Source organism: Grammomys surdaster, unplaced genomic scaffold (genome assembly GCF_004785775.1).
Source record: "Grammomys surdaster isolate TR1022 unplaced genomic scaffold, NIH_TR_1.0 131, whole genome shotgun sequence".
NCBI classification, from domain to species: Eukaryota; Metazoa; Chordata; class Mammalia; order Rodentia; family Muridae; genus Grammomys; species Grammomys surdaster.
The window spans coordinates 7,170,404-7,183,021 of NW_021604589.1; the positions used below are offsets into that span (position 1 = coordinate 7,170,404).

Below are 12,618 nucleotides of genomic sequence, written 5' to 3' on the forward strand. Positions count from 1 at the left end.
AAGAAACCAAGCAATGTGGGTTGCTTCTGGAGCATCCTTTCCATGACTTATGACTTCTTTCATCTTCAAAGCCAATACCACATCTCTCTGACTCTTCTTCAGTAGTACTATTTTCCTCTCTCTGTTCTGCTGGAAAAGGTTTGCTCATGTGGTTAGAGTGAGTACACTTGGATATTTGCCACATGTAAAGGTTGCAAATGTAATGAAATATATAAAGTTCCCTTTGTTAGGTAAGGTAACATATTTCTATATTCATAGAGTTTTAGGTTCTGGGAATCCATACACGAGTATCTTCTGCACTATTTCTTTCATCTTTTTTTTTTTTGCCATTTCTCAGAATTAGTGATATTCTACAAAGCCAGAAAACAATGCCATAGCCATCTTTCTTGCTTGACTCTGTTTCTATCAGCACACACTATATAAAATGCTTATCTTGTAAATGATATTAAGTTCTTCTGGCTTCATTCATAGAAAATCACATTCAAAGAGCATGAGAGTAATTAAAACAAGGCTTCTGAACCATCCTATGCAACACTTTGTTTCTAGCTTATCTCACCATGTAGGGAATAATATCTCAGCTAAAGTTGAACTGTATTTTAACATAGAAATTTCTGTGCTAAATATCAACAAAATATTGATATTAAAATATAGTTTACCTGCTTTTTGTGGTACCTAGAATAAGGCTTACTTTTTTTTAAGAAATTAGGCCTAGAAATCTTTTAACATTTCAAGTCATTCATGATTATTGGTGAATGAAAACAAAAGGAAACAGAAGGATTTTATTCATTCTCTTAACTTGGCCATAGCTCTAGTGGCCAATGCACATGAAGGAGAGACGTTATGGATTTTCTCATACTTGGTGACATCAAGAAATGTTATAGAAAATGTATTTCCAATTCTTAATCTTTGGAGTCATATTGTTTAAATTTCTTTCCATTTTGTTTTTGCATGTACATACAGTTATTATGTGATCCAACAATGACACTATTGGATATTTAAAACAAACAGAGAGAGAGAGAGAGAGAGAGAGAGAGAGAGAGAACGAGAGAGAAGGAGAAAAGAGGGGAGGAGAGGAGAGGAAGAGAGAGAGAGAGAGAGAGAGAGAGAGAGAGGAGACAGAGAGACAGAGAGACAGAGAGACAGAGACAGTCAGAGACAGACAGAGACAGAGACAGAGAGAATCAAAATCATGCTCACACAAGAACTTGTTTGTGAGTATTCACAAGAGCTTTATTCATAATGGCCAGAGAGTGGAAATAACTGAAAAGCTCCTCAACTAACAAACAAATAAACATATAATACTTTATGTTGTTTCTCCATAAGAAATAAATCGGGGATGATAAATGCTGGAACATTGAGACATCTCAAAATCATGTAATCTGTAAGAAACCAGACATAAATTGGCCACACATAGTATGTCTTCACATACAGTTGATTCCAAGTTAGGTGGATGCCTAGTGATCGAGAGTACATGAGTGTTTTTCAAGTGTTGGGGTGAGAGAAGCATAAGTTGTAATTAATAATGGGTATGGACTTTGTCTCTAAGGTGATGATGGGGCTATATAATTTAAATATGCCCAACAAAGCAGTAAATTGCATACTTAAAAATGTTCAATTTTACCTCAAGAAGTTACTTCCTTTAGTTTTATTACAATCCATCAAGCCCCTCTATTATTTTTCCAATTTTCTTTTTAAAACCTAAGTTTCCATGTATTTCATTGTTCAGAGGATGCATATGCATCAAAACAGAAGTGCCTAGGGAGCTCTAAGAAACACATTTTGATGTATTATTTTAAAAATAGTATATTGAGTAAAAACACCCCAGAAAAACAGCAACTAAAAAAACAAGACAGCTTGTTTTTATATCTTACCTGGTGTGACTCTGTAAATTGCTTTCTCCCTTTTCAATTTCCCCCTTTACATGTTTGCCACTTAGAGAATTTATTTTTCATTTTTTACTGGAAGTGGTTTTAACTATTTTAAAACAAATGTCCCTAATATAAATATTCCCCGCTGGTCTTGTTTCCATGTAACAGTAACAAATAGCTTTCTTTGTAGATGTAGAATTGCTGCTCTCCTCAAAACTACCTTTCAACCAACAAATATACAAAGGCACAAAATGTAAAAGCTGTTCTCTATTAGGTATTATTTCTGGCCTTGGAAGTCTACATTTGGACCAGATAGTGAAGGCACAAATTAGGAGTCAAATAGCTTACCAGTGATTAAAAAGCCAAGCAAATAGCTGAAACGTGAGAGATGAAGAGTGAATGCGATGGTTACATAGGAGGTGGTATCTATGACGTTAGACTTTTCTGGGAAATGAGCTGAAATTTAAACATCCTCACCCCTCCACTCCCCTCTCTAAGTTAGACATCCCCTGTGATTGTCTACATATATCAGATGTCTAGGTTACTCAAGACCTTCAAAGAATCAAGCTTATTTTCTTTAACACAAAATAGATTTTTCCATGGTCATGTTTTAACTCATTCCTTATAGCAGCCATAGGAAACATAATTTTATTGTAGAAGATATTATTTACTTTTTGATTTGATGCTCTGTTCTGTTTCATTAGTAATGTCCCTATATAGGGATATTACATGACTTTTCCTGGGGAGACGTTAACAAATATATTTTTATCTTAGATAAAGTACTAACAATATACCAATGAAATTGTTCTTCCCAAGATGAGTATGATGAACCACTCTGTTTATTGGGGTTACTTAATAGTAACTCAAAAGCAGATATATCACTGAAACACCCACTATAACATGGGTAGCCACTCTTGAAAGCTGACAATTCTTAATGAGTATCATAATACGAAATAGCCAAGTCTGTGATGTTATAAACCTGTCTCCATACCCAAGTCTGTGATGTTATGAACCTGTCTCCTTTTATGTACATAGATGTTTTAAAAGATAATTTTAGAGCTGAAGCAGTTTGCAACCCCATAGAAAGAACAATATTAACAAACCAGACCCTCCCCAAAGCCCCCAGGGACTAAATCACCAACCATAGTGACACATGAGGGGGACCCATGTTTCCAGCTGGATATGTAGCAGAGGATTGCCTTTTCTGCCATCAATGGGAGGAGAGCCTTTTGGTCCTGTGAAGGCTCGATGACCCAGCATAGGATGTGCTAGGGCACTGAGGCAGGAGTAGATGGGACGGTGGGAGAGCACCCTCATTGAGGCAGGGGGATAGGGAATTTGTGGAGGGGAAAATGGGAAGAGAGATAACATTTGAAATGTAAATAAATAAAATAACCAATAAAAATAGATAACTTTATTTTGCTTTTAGAATAGTAAAACACTCCAAGAAACATTAGTATCCATCTTCTCTGCCATATGTCCAGTGATTTTTAGATTGTTTTTCAGTAAAAGGTAAGCAAAAGTTTTACAAGTCACACAGGCTTTATTGTGTACTGAACACTGTCATTATGTTAGGAAAACAGTCAAGGCAATACAGACATGACTGGATATGTCTGTATTCCAATAAAACTTGGTTTACAAACAAACAAAGAAATGAACAAACAAACAAATTTTTGGATAAATATGGCCAGGATTGTAGTTTGCTAAACTGGGAAACAGTTGCCATCCCAAATTCAAGGAATGTCTCTGTATATGTGCTAGAAGTATTTCTCATCATAGATAAGTTCCAAACTTTAGAACTTGACTTTTCAAGAAAACGAAAGAAGAGAGGCTTGGAGGTGAGCATAAAGCTGCCCCTTACACTTGTAGTCATTCTGAAGAACTATCTTGAGTAGGAGAGAAGTGGGGAAAGGCAGCACAGAATAGTGGCATATGATCCCTGCACTTGAATCTAAGACCCATGCAGTCTATCTGGAGACAAGTATCTTTGTCTTCCTTTGCCCCAATTTCTTCATCTGTAAACACACACACACACACACACACACAGAGAGAGAGAGAGAGAGAGAGAGAGAGAGAGAGAGAGAGACAGAGACAGAGACAGAGAGAGACAGAGAGAGACAGAGACAGAGAGAGAGAGAGAGAATATGAATGGTAATACACTACTTGTCCAAAAGATTTGTGATTAAAACTGTGAGTACACAATAAAGGGTAGAGATAATAGTAGGTACAAGTTCTATCCACAAGATACTTCTTATTGCCCCAGAAATCTTGAACCCTGGGAATACACACAGCCCTCTGCTTGTTTCATCCTTGCTGTGAGTTACTGATGAGCAGTCCTTATTGTGTACAATGAATAGTTGTGCTGCCTTTAAACTCTCATGGCACTAATGGCTTTTCATGTTATAATTCCTTACATAAAAAAATTGTACCTGTAGATGAACTATTAACAAGGGAAAAAGAAGCAAATGTCACTGTAGAGAAGGTACAAGTGCACAAATCAGTGGTGATCATGGGAACATATTAGGTGGCAACCGTTGTAATTATCAATAAGTCAATAGAATAATGGTATGCCTAAATATCAACCATTGTGCTTGTTTCTAGATTCTGTGTCTTACTAATTTTTTTTCTAAGATTGCATTTATTTATTAACTTACTTTTTTACCCATGTGCGAGAGAGACATAAAAATCTAGACTGAGAAGAATATGTAGCTCCATTTCACTTACCATAAAAATTACACTCATTTTTGCATTTTTATCTCAATTTTATATAGCAAGTAACTGACACTTAGAATGGTGGGCAAATCAGAAAAGACAGAGTTAGAATTCAAAGCTGATTGCTGGGGCCTCAGAGCCCTCTTTGAAACTATGATTCTACAAATTAGTTCCACATTTAAGTAACAACCTCAGAAGGAGCAGATGAGGGCTGGAGTACACTCAGCGATGCAGTACCAATCCAGCACCATTTTGAAAAGGAAATGAAGGGAAATTAAAAGGAGCAGATTGGCAGGTGCTTAACTGATGTCATTAGAAATGGTCTTCATCTTAGGGCAGCTGGAGCAATCCTGTGGATGTGAAAAAGAATTTTAAATTAAAAGTAGATACATTTAGAGACTTGTCTTAATCAGTAGCGTTATTAGATTAATTCTGCTGCCTGTGGGAGAGATGAAAGAGTATCTGGTTTTCAAGTTCAAAATGAGGTCAGTTATATTATGCCTGTAGCATGGGAGAAATTTGCCAAGATCAGTCAGTGAAAGCTTAAAATCAGGTCATGCATCATGTGAGAATGGACGAGTGCAAAAAATCTAGTAGTAGAGGCTGGATACAGAGAAGCCAAAATTCAGAATAAATAGTTGATGAAATTTGGAAAAATAAGTTACCACCTCCTAGAAAAAGTTTACAGAATTCATGTCACTTGATGATATCATTGTGTCCCTAAGCCTTGGCAGTGGTTCTTAACTTGGATTGCCCACTAGAAGATAACTTTGTATATCTATTATTGCCTGATTCCCCAGCTCCAAGGAATCTGGTTGATTTAATCTATATCTGTGTTATTCATCACAGGGGCTATTTGGATTAGAAAGAAATTAAGTTTAAGAAAAATTTAAACTTAGTTAATCATTTCTACTAGCCACATCTCAAATGCATATCAGTCATGTGTGACCATAATCACCTTGTCAGAGAGTAGGTTTAACCAACATTTCCATAAGCATATAAAGTTCTTTTAGGCCACAATATTCTGGAGGATGGGGCAGGGGAATATAGGCATAAGCACAGCAACAGGGAAAATATCTGTGAAGGGTGATTTTTTTTTGGCCAAAATTCTGACATTGCAATCATAAGTTATTAATAACTGTGGGTGTGTGCACTGGTCTTATACACAACTAGAAACATTATCAACCAGACATGGATGAAAGATGAGCTCAAGGGGTCCTACTGTTCACTGCTGAATTATTTCCTACTGATAGACACAGGGAGAGAGGGAGACACTGCCTTCACTGGTGCACCTACTCCACCAGACTCCATTAGTCACACAGATGACCTTGGTTAAAACAAATGGATCACACAGGAAATGAAAAGTCATGAATCTAGGAAAGGGACAGATAAAGAAAAGGATATTGGCAGAGGTGGAAGGAGGAGAGAAGATGGGAGGAATAAAGTAGTGGATGTATTATATACATTTTGAAACTGTTAAAGAACTAATTTAATCAATAAAGAAAAATATTACTTGATAAATTGTTCTACAAGTGGAAGTTTAAATTAATTGTCAACCTTTGACTGAAAAAAATGCATATGTTGTCTTTTCTTACTTCAAATAAAGTGTTGTACTTTATGCTGGTTGTGAGTTAACTATTGAGAGTGCTTAATAAGATTAATGATCCTAAACAGAAGCTAAGAGACCTATTGTCCAGCACATCTCAGGCAACAAATTAGAACTAATAGAAGTTCATGTTTTTGATGTTACTTGAAAATAACTTGGTAATGGAGTAAATTCATCAAATCTATAAATTTGAAAAAAAAATGTTTACTTCTTATTTCATAGGAAACATTTTGAGGGAAGGTGATTTGCAAAGCAGTAAGGGCAGTTGATGAAGAAAAAAATACAGTAAAATGTAGCATTAAAAAGAAAGGGTGGGAAAGAATCCCCTCTGGTGGTTATTTTGGTTTTGCCCATTTTGTTCTGTTTGAAAATTTTCAAGGTAAGCTTTTATCTCTCAGATATGATATTTGCCCATGCTCAGGGCTTCTTTAATTGCATGCTGATTTGTAAATATAGGCTTTGGAATTGGGTTCTTAGTTTGAAGTAATAGAATTTCTGCATAGCGTTTTTGCATTTCTTAGTCTTTTTCCAACCTTAATTTTTTCTCAGCAAGAAATGAAATTGCCCATTTCCGAATAAGTGCCCTGCCCTGTAGACAGTTGATGTGACATTGTACTCATAATGAGTGTCCTTTCATTGAGTAGCATCATCACAAAAAAAACAGCAGCATCCAATCTTATAATCTAGTGTTTTTCCTTATGGAACAAGAGGTCAGAAAGAGCAGCTCCAGAAAAAAAAAAAGTGATCTCTCCATCTTATCAAAACTAATGGTATCACATTCCAGTTTCTCTGTGAGAACCAGAAGACAATGACTTTATTTAGATATAACCCCCTCCCCACCCCCAGGTATATAAGGTAAAATGTGCATTTCTTATTTCTTCTGAAAAATTTTGTTATTATTTCTTGCCTAATTTTGCTTTGGGGAGTTCTTTTGAGAACGTTCTTAAAGCTAGACATTAGGGCTAAAGAGATGTCTCAGTGGTTAAGAGCATCCAAAGGGATAGTGTTCCATTCCTGGAACCCACCTGATGGTTTATAACCATCTGTCACTCCAGCCTTAAGGAATCTAATACTCTCTTTTGAAACTCTGTGAAAACCAAGAACACACATGGTGCACAGACATACATGCAGACAAAACTCCCCTCCACATAAAATACACAAGTAAATTTTTTTAAGGAACTAGACTGTTCTGCAGTTTAGAAATGTAGTGGCTTTATATTTTCACTACAAGCACTTACTTGTTCATTTGCTCTGCCAAGAAAGGTTTTACAAAATTAACTATTAGCCTTTTACTAAAAATAAATAAATAATTTCTCTCATTTTCAAATGAACCATTATAACAAGCCATTCTGGCTTTCTAGGATACTAATCTATTTGGGCACAAAACTACCTTCTTATGAGGAGATTACCCTCACCCCGTGATCTGACTGTGAGATCAGTGCCTCCAGTACAGAATATTCATGAATGTGGTAAACAGTCATTAATGTTAGTGTTTCTTTACTGTGATTTTGACTTTCAACTTCATGATCTTGAGTAGTACTCTAGCTACCTAATGGTTTACATTAATGGCATATTTTGTGTCTGAAACATCTAACCACTATTCTTCCTGTAGATACATCACAAGGAGCCAGAGGAGGATCCTAGAAATAGGATAAAGGTCAGGGTGCCTAGAGCACTGAGAGGAGCAGCAGGTATACATTTCACAAAGGACGTGGTGGTTATGAGAGAAAGCAGAATCTTCCCATGCTTTTGCTGGTCACAAAGCCTCTTGACTTCTCAGCAATCCAAAGGATTAACCTAAAAGATGCTACATTTGCACTGAGCTCCTTAAAGGAATATATGAATGGAAATATCCTTCACAATTTGCAATTTTAAGTATAGTTTTATTAATTCAGATCTAAATGGCAACTCAATGCTGCCCGTCAAAGGAGGTTATGCAGACCAAAAAAAAGAAAAGATCTATATGTAATGGTAGTTAGTGATCTAAGTGAAATTTCATCATACTATCTTGGGATGCAGTTCTAGTTCTGGAAAATAATACCATTATTTATTTCTAATATCTGGGTTTACACTATTTAAAATGTGAAGAATGTCAAAATACATTATCTGCTTTATCACTGAAGGACTTCCCACATGCTCTGTGAATCAATACATATTGTTTTTTTTTATTTTATTATCCACTTGATCACCTTCCTCTCTTTCCAAGGAAACATGAAAAGAGAAGGAATGAGCTATGTCTTAGTCCCATGGGGGAGATAAATAGGAAGGCTGCAGATTCAGACAATTGAAGCTTGTTATTTATGGGGACATACAAAGGCATGGGTACTAAGTAATAGAGCCATCAGATACATACCCAGATCTCTCAGTGAAAGTTTATTCCTCATTCCAGTTCTGAAGGTAATCAAAATTGGTGGGACAAAAAAATTTAAAGACACAGACTGGGTCAACCACTTTTAACACAAGAGATTGCTGTGACTTGGTTACATGCACAACAAACAAACCATTCCAAAACTTAGTGGATTAAAGCAATCATCCCTGGTCCTCTAAGATGGGATGAGTTCAACTAGGTAGTGTTTCTGAACTTGATAGTGTTTAACTAGATGACTTTCTTCATCTGGGAGATTCGTTAAGGATTGGTTTAGTTCTTACATTAGGACAAACGAGCCGTTTCTGTTTTCCATGTGGATTGTTCATGTCTCTTATTATAGACAATCTCTCTAACACAGTAGTTAGATTTATTTGAAGAGAGAGGCAGAGATGTAAAAAAGAAAAAGTAGTTGTCAAGAATTCTTATATCTTAGGCTCAAATCTGTCACAACACCACCTACTACCAGATAGTCAAAGAAAATCTCAAAGCCAACCAGGACTAGAGGGCAAAGGAGTAGACTAAGCACAAACACTGTGTATGTGGCCCATACCAGGAGTACAACACATGCCATTGAGTTCTGCCCAGGTATTGTGAACCAGGACTAAAAATAAAACCTATCACTTCCTCTCACATTTCACTGGCTAGAGCCCACTCATCTGACTGACCATTAACCACAAGGGAGACTGGGAAGTGAAGTCTAATGGAATGCCCATAAGTCAAAGGTTACAGTCTTTCTCAGCAGCCAGTCTTTTCCTCACTGTAGACTTTGTGTCAGTTCTGTCAAATGAAATTGGGTAAGTAAGGGAAACTGTGATACACATAAATTGGTTAGCACATAATGTATACTCAGTTAATTTCCATTATCATGGTGCTTACTTACTATTATGTAGTTACTATTTGGTTTTATTCTATTTAAGTCAACATGCATTATATTGGCTGTCATAATAAGGAACTTAGTTTAAGCCAAAGAGTGACACAATCAGAAACTTATTCACTCAAAAATCTTGAGAAAGTGGTTCTACAGTGTTTTTTCATAAATGGACAAAATCTCACCAAGTTTATAAACAGAAGCAAAGCCTAGAAGGTAATATGGATGCTAACACATGATTTCTGAGGCTATAAATTGTTATTTGACAACCTTCCTGATGAAGGACTGAGTATTTGGAAGAAGACCATTGTATTCATAGCTTTTTTTTTTTTTTTTTTTTTTTTTTTTGGTTAGCAAAAGTCTCACAAATGAAGCTTTTAGCTGTTTCCTGATTTTTTTTTGTTCCAATGCTGTTTGGAGGACTTTTGGGCCCTCAGTGGTTCTACTCAGAGGGCTGATATTTAAATCTTAATAAGGCTTCCTTATCTTCACCCTTTTCTGGCTTAAATATATTTTTCAAAATATGCCAAGTACCCAAATTTCCCATCATTTCTCTATTTCCTTTGAAGGCTTGATTTGATTTTACTCATAATCTCTGAGTTATCAAGACATTGTTTCTTGAGAGTGAGATTATTCACTTCAAGAAATGGTCACTTTCTCATGACATGTTTACTGACATGACATACATATATTTAAAAATAACTTCTTGTTAAGCCCATGAAAGGGGACTTGGCAGGAGGATATCTTTGTCCCATGCCTCAATATATCTGCATTCTATAAATATAATTTTCTGATTTCATTTTTAAAATAACAATAATAATAATAGTAATAATAATAACTGACCAGGCACAGTGGTGAATGGCTTTAAGACCAGAACTTAGGAGGCAAGGGCAGGTAGATATCTATGAGTTTGCAGTAAGCCTGGTTCATTTATTCTTTTTTCTTTTTTTATTGGATATTTATTTGCATTTCAGATGTTATCCCCTTACCCCATTTCCCCCCTCCTGCCCAGGAACCCCCATCCCATCCCCCCTCTTCTTGCTTCTATGAGGATGTGCTTCCATCAACCACCCACTCCAACCTCCCCACCCTCAAATTCCCCCACACACGGCATCCAGCCTTCATGAGACCAAGGATCTCCTCTCCCACCTATACCTGACAGGACCATCCTCCCTTGCATATACAGCTGGAGCCATGGGTTCCTCCCTAAGTGCTCCCAGGCTGGTGGTTTATATAGTAACCTCAAGGTCAACCAGGGCTATACAACAAGACTCTGTAAGTAATAATAATAATAATAATAATAATTAGGATGATGATGATGATGATCATAAATCATCAGCGCTGGAGATAGTTCAGTGGCTAAGAACACTTGCTACTCTTGCTGATGATCTGGGTTTAGTTCTCAGAACCCACATGGGGTCACAACTGCCTGTAATTCCAGCTGCAGAAGATCAGATACCCCTGGCCTCAATGGATACTGCATAAATATGGTACACACAAATGCATTCATGCAAATACTCATACATGTAAAATTATAATAAAACATTATTAAAGCACTCCTGCCTTAAGAACTGAATATTACTTAATCTAATCTCTTTCTTGCTGAACATTGATAAAACAGCTTCTAACTGGTGATGATTGTGGACTGTGACTGTCTTCTGATCAATTTGTAAGTTCCATGGGGATTGAGATCACAGCTGCACCACTTAAGAATCGTGAATCTTTGGACAAGTTACTTAATGTCTCACAGATTCTTTTTCTTTTTTTTGCCTGTAGTAGGGAGATGAAAGTGTCATTAACTACTTAGAAATTTTTCACAAGTAAATGAGTCAGTACTCATATCATACTTAGAAAAATGCTTGACACCGTCTGAATTAAATATTGCTATGTAGTTCTAAAGTAACTAATGGTGAAAAATAAAATTATATTATTTATTAGTTTGATGTGAAGTGATAATATTAAATAACTTTAAATGTGTATCGAACATCTATAGATGATTATCTAGCATTATTTGAACCCTATTGGGTATCTGAGATTTGCGGTTAATTGAGGTAGATGTATATACAGTAACAGGTAACTTTTGCTCTGGTTTTCTTTTTAATAGCTCTTGCAAGGAACTCCATATGGCATTTTATTATTTTTAAGCTATTTCCTCATGGTAAATACATACTACGAGCAGAGACCGTATCTTTCATGATTAACCTCACAGAATTCCTGTAAAATCCTACTGAATCCCTACACTAGAATCAGTAAGATTTTCCACGAAATCATTGCTCTGTCCATTACAATCACAGCAATTATTTCATTCAAATTCACTTGAGACCCATGAGAGAATTATAACTTCATATTGACATGGAAACAAAGATGTATTTTTGAATTGTATTTGTCTTATTGGCATGCGAATCCACAGAAATTAAGATACTGAGTGATAAGGACAATATTTTCTTTTTTTCTCTTCTTTTGGAGATTATAAAATAATAATATCATTTTCCTTCCTATTTCTCCCTCCATGTACCCCTTCATGTTCTTTTAAATTTATGACCACTTTCTAAACGATTGTTGCTTTATGCATAAAATATGTTTTAATTTTTATTTTCTTGCTGCCCTCTATCAATTTCACGCCACACCTCTACTTGCTTCTGAACTCTCTTAAACATAATCATGTAGCTATTAGCTTGGACTCCAACCCCTTTGCTCAGAAAATGAACAACTTCTCAGGGAATTTTGTCTCCACAAAGAATAAAATGAAGAAGCATGCATTATTGTTTGTTATAAAGAAGGATAAATCTGTTCTGGTTTTTAATGCAGTGGTTTTTAAAAGAAATCAGTGGTTTCATAATACAGCTTAATAACTGTGAAGTTTTTCTAAGTGGAGAAAGTATCCTATGGGCTTTATTGTGCTTTATCATGCTCTCTCGGGTTTACCAGAGGCATCCAACATTCTTTGATGGATTCCTAATAAGGGCACGTTGCAGTTACGATTCAATTACTATTTGTAGGTCCCTGTGGACATGAGATTTTTAAAAGCAGAGTCCTTTATTAATTCCAGTATATTTTTTTAAAGTCTTATTAAATATGAAGCAGAAAAATGCAGTTTCAATTTCTCTTTTTGTTCTGCCCTCCCACTTCCCACTTCCTCCCCAGCGTGTTCTCTCTCTCTCTCTCTCTCTCTCTCTCTCTCTCTCTCTCTCTCTCT

At 36.1% G+C, this 12,618-nt stretch overlaps 1 protein-coding gene across 2 annotated transcripts in view; it reads left to right on the forward strand.

Moving 5' to 3' along the window:
• The window catches only part of Arhgap6 (Rho GTPase activating protein 6), a 476,516-nt gene that overhangs the window by 381,540 nt on the left and 82,358 nt on the right, over positions 1–12,618 (forward strand). The gene's annotated exons all lie outside the window — the stretch shown is intronic.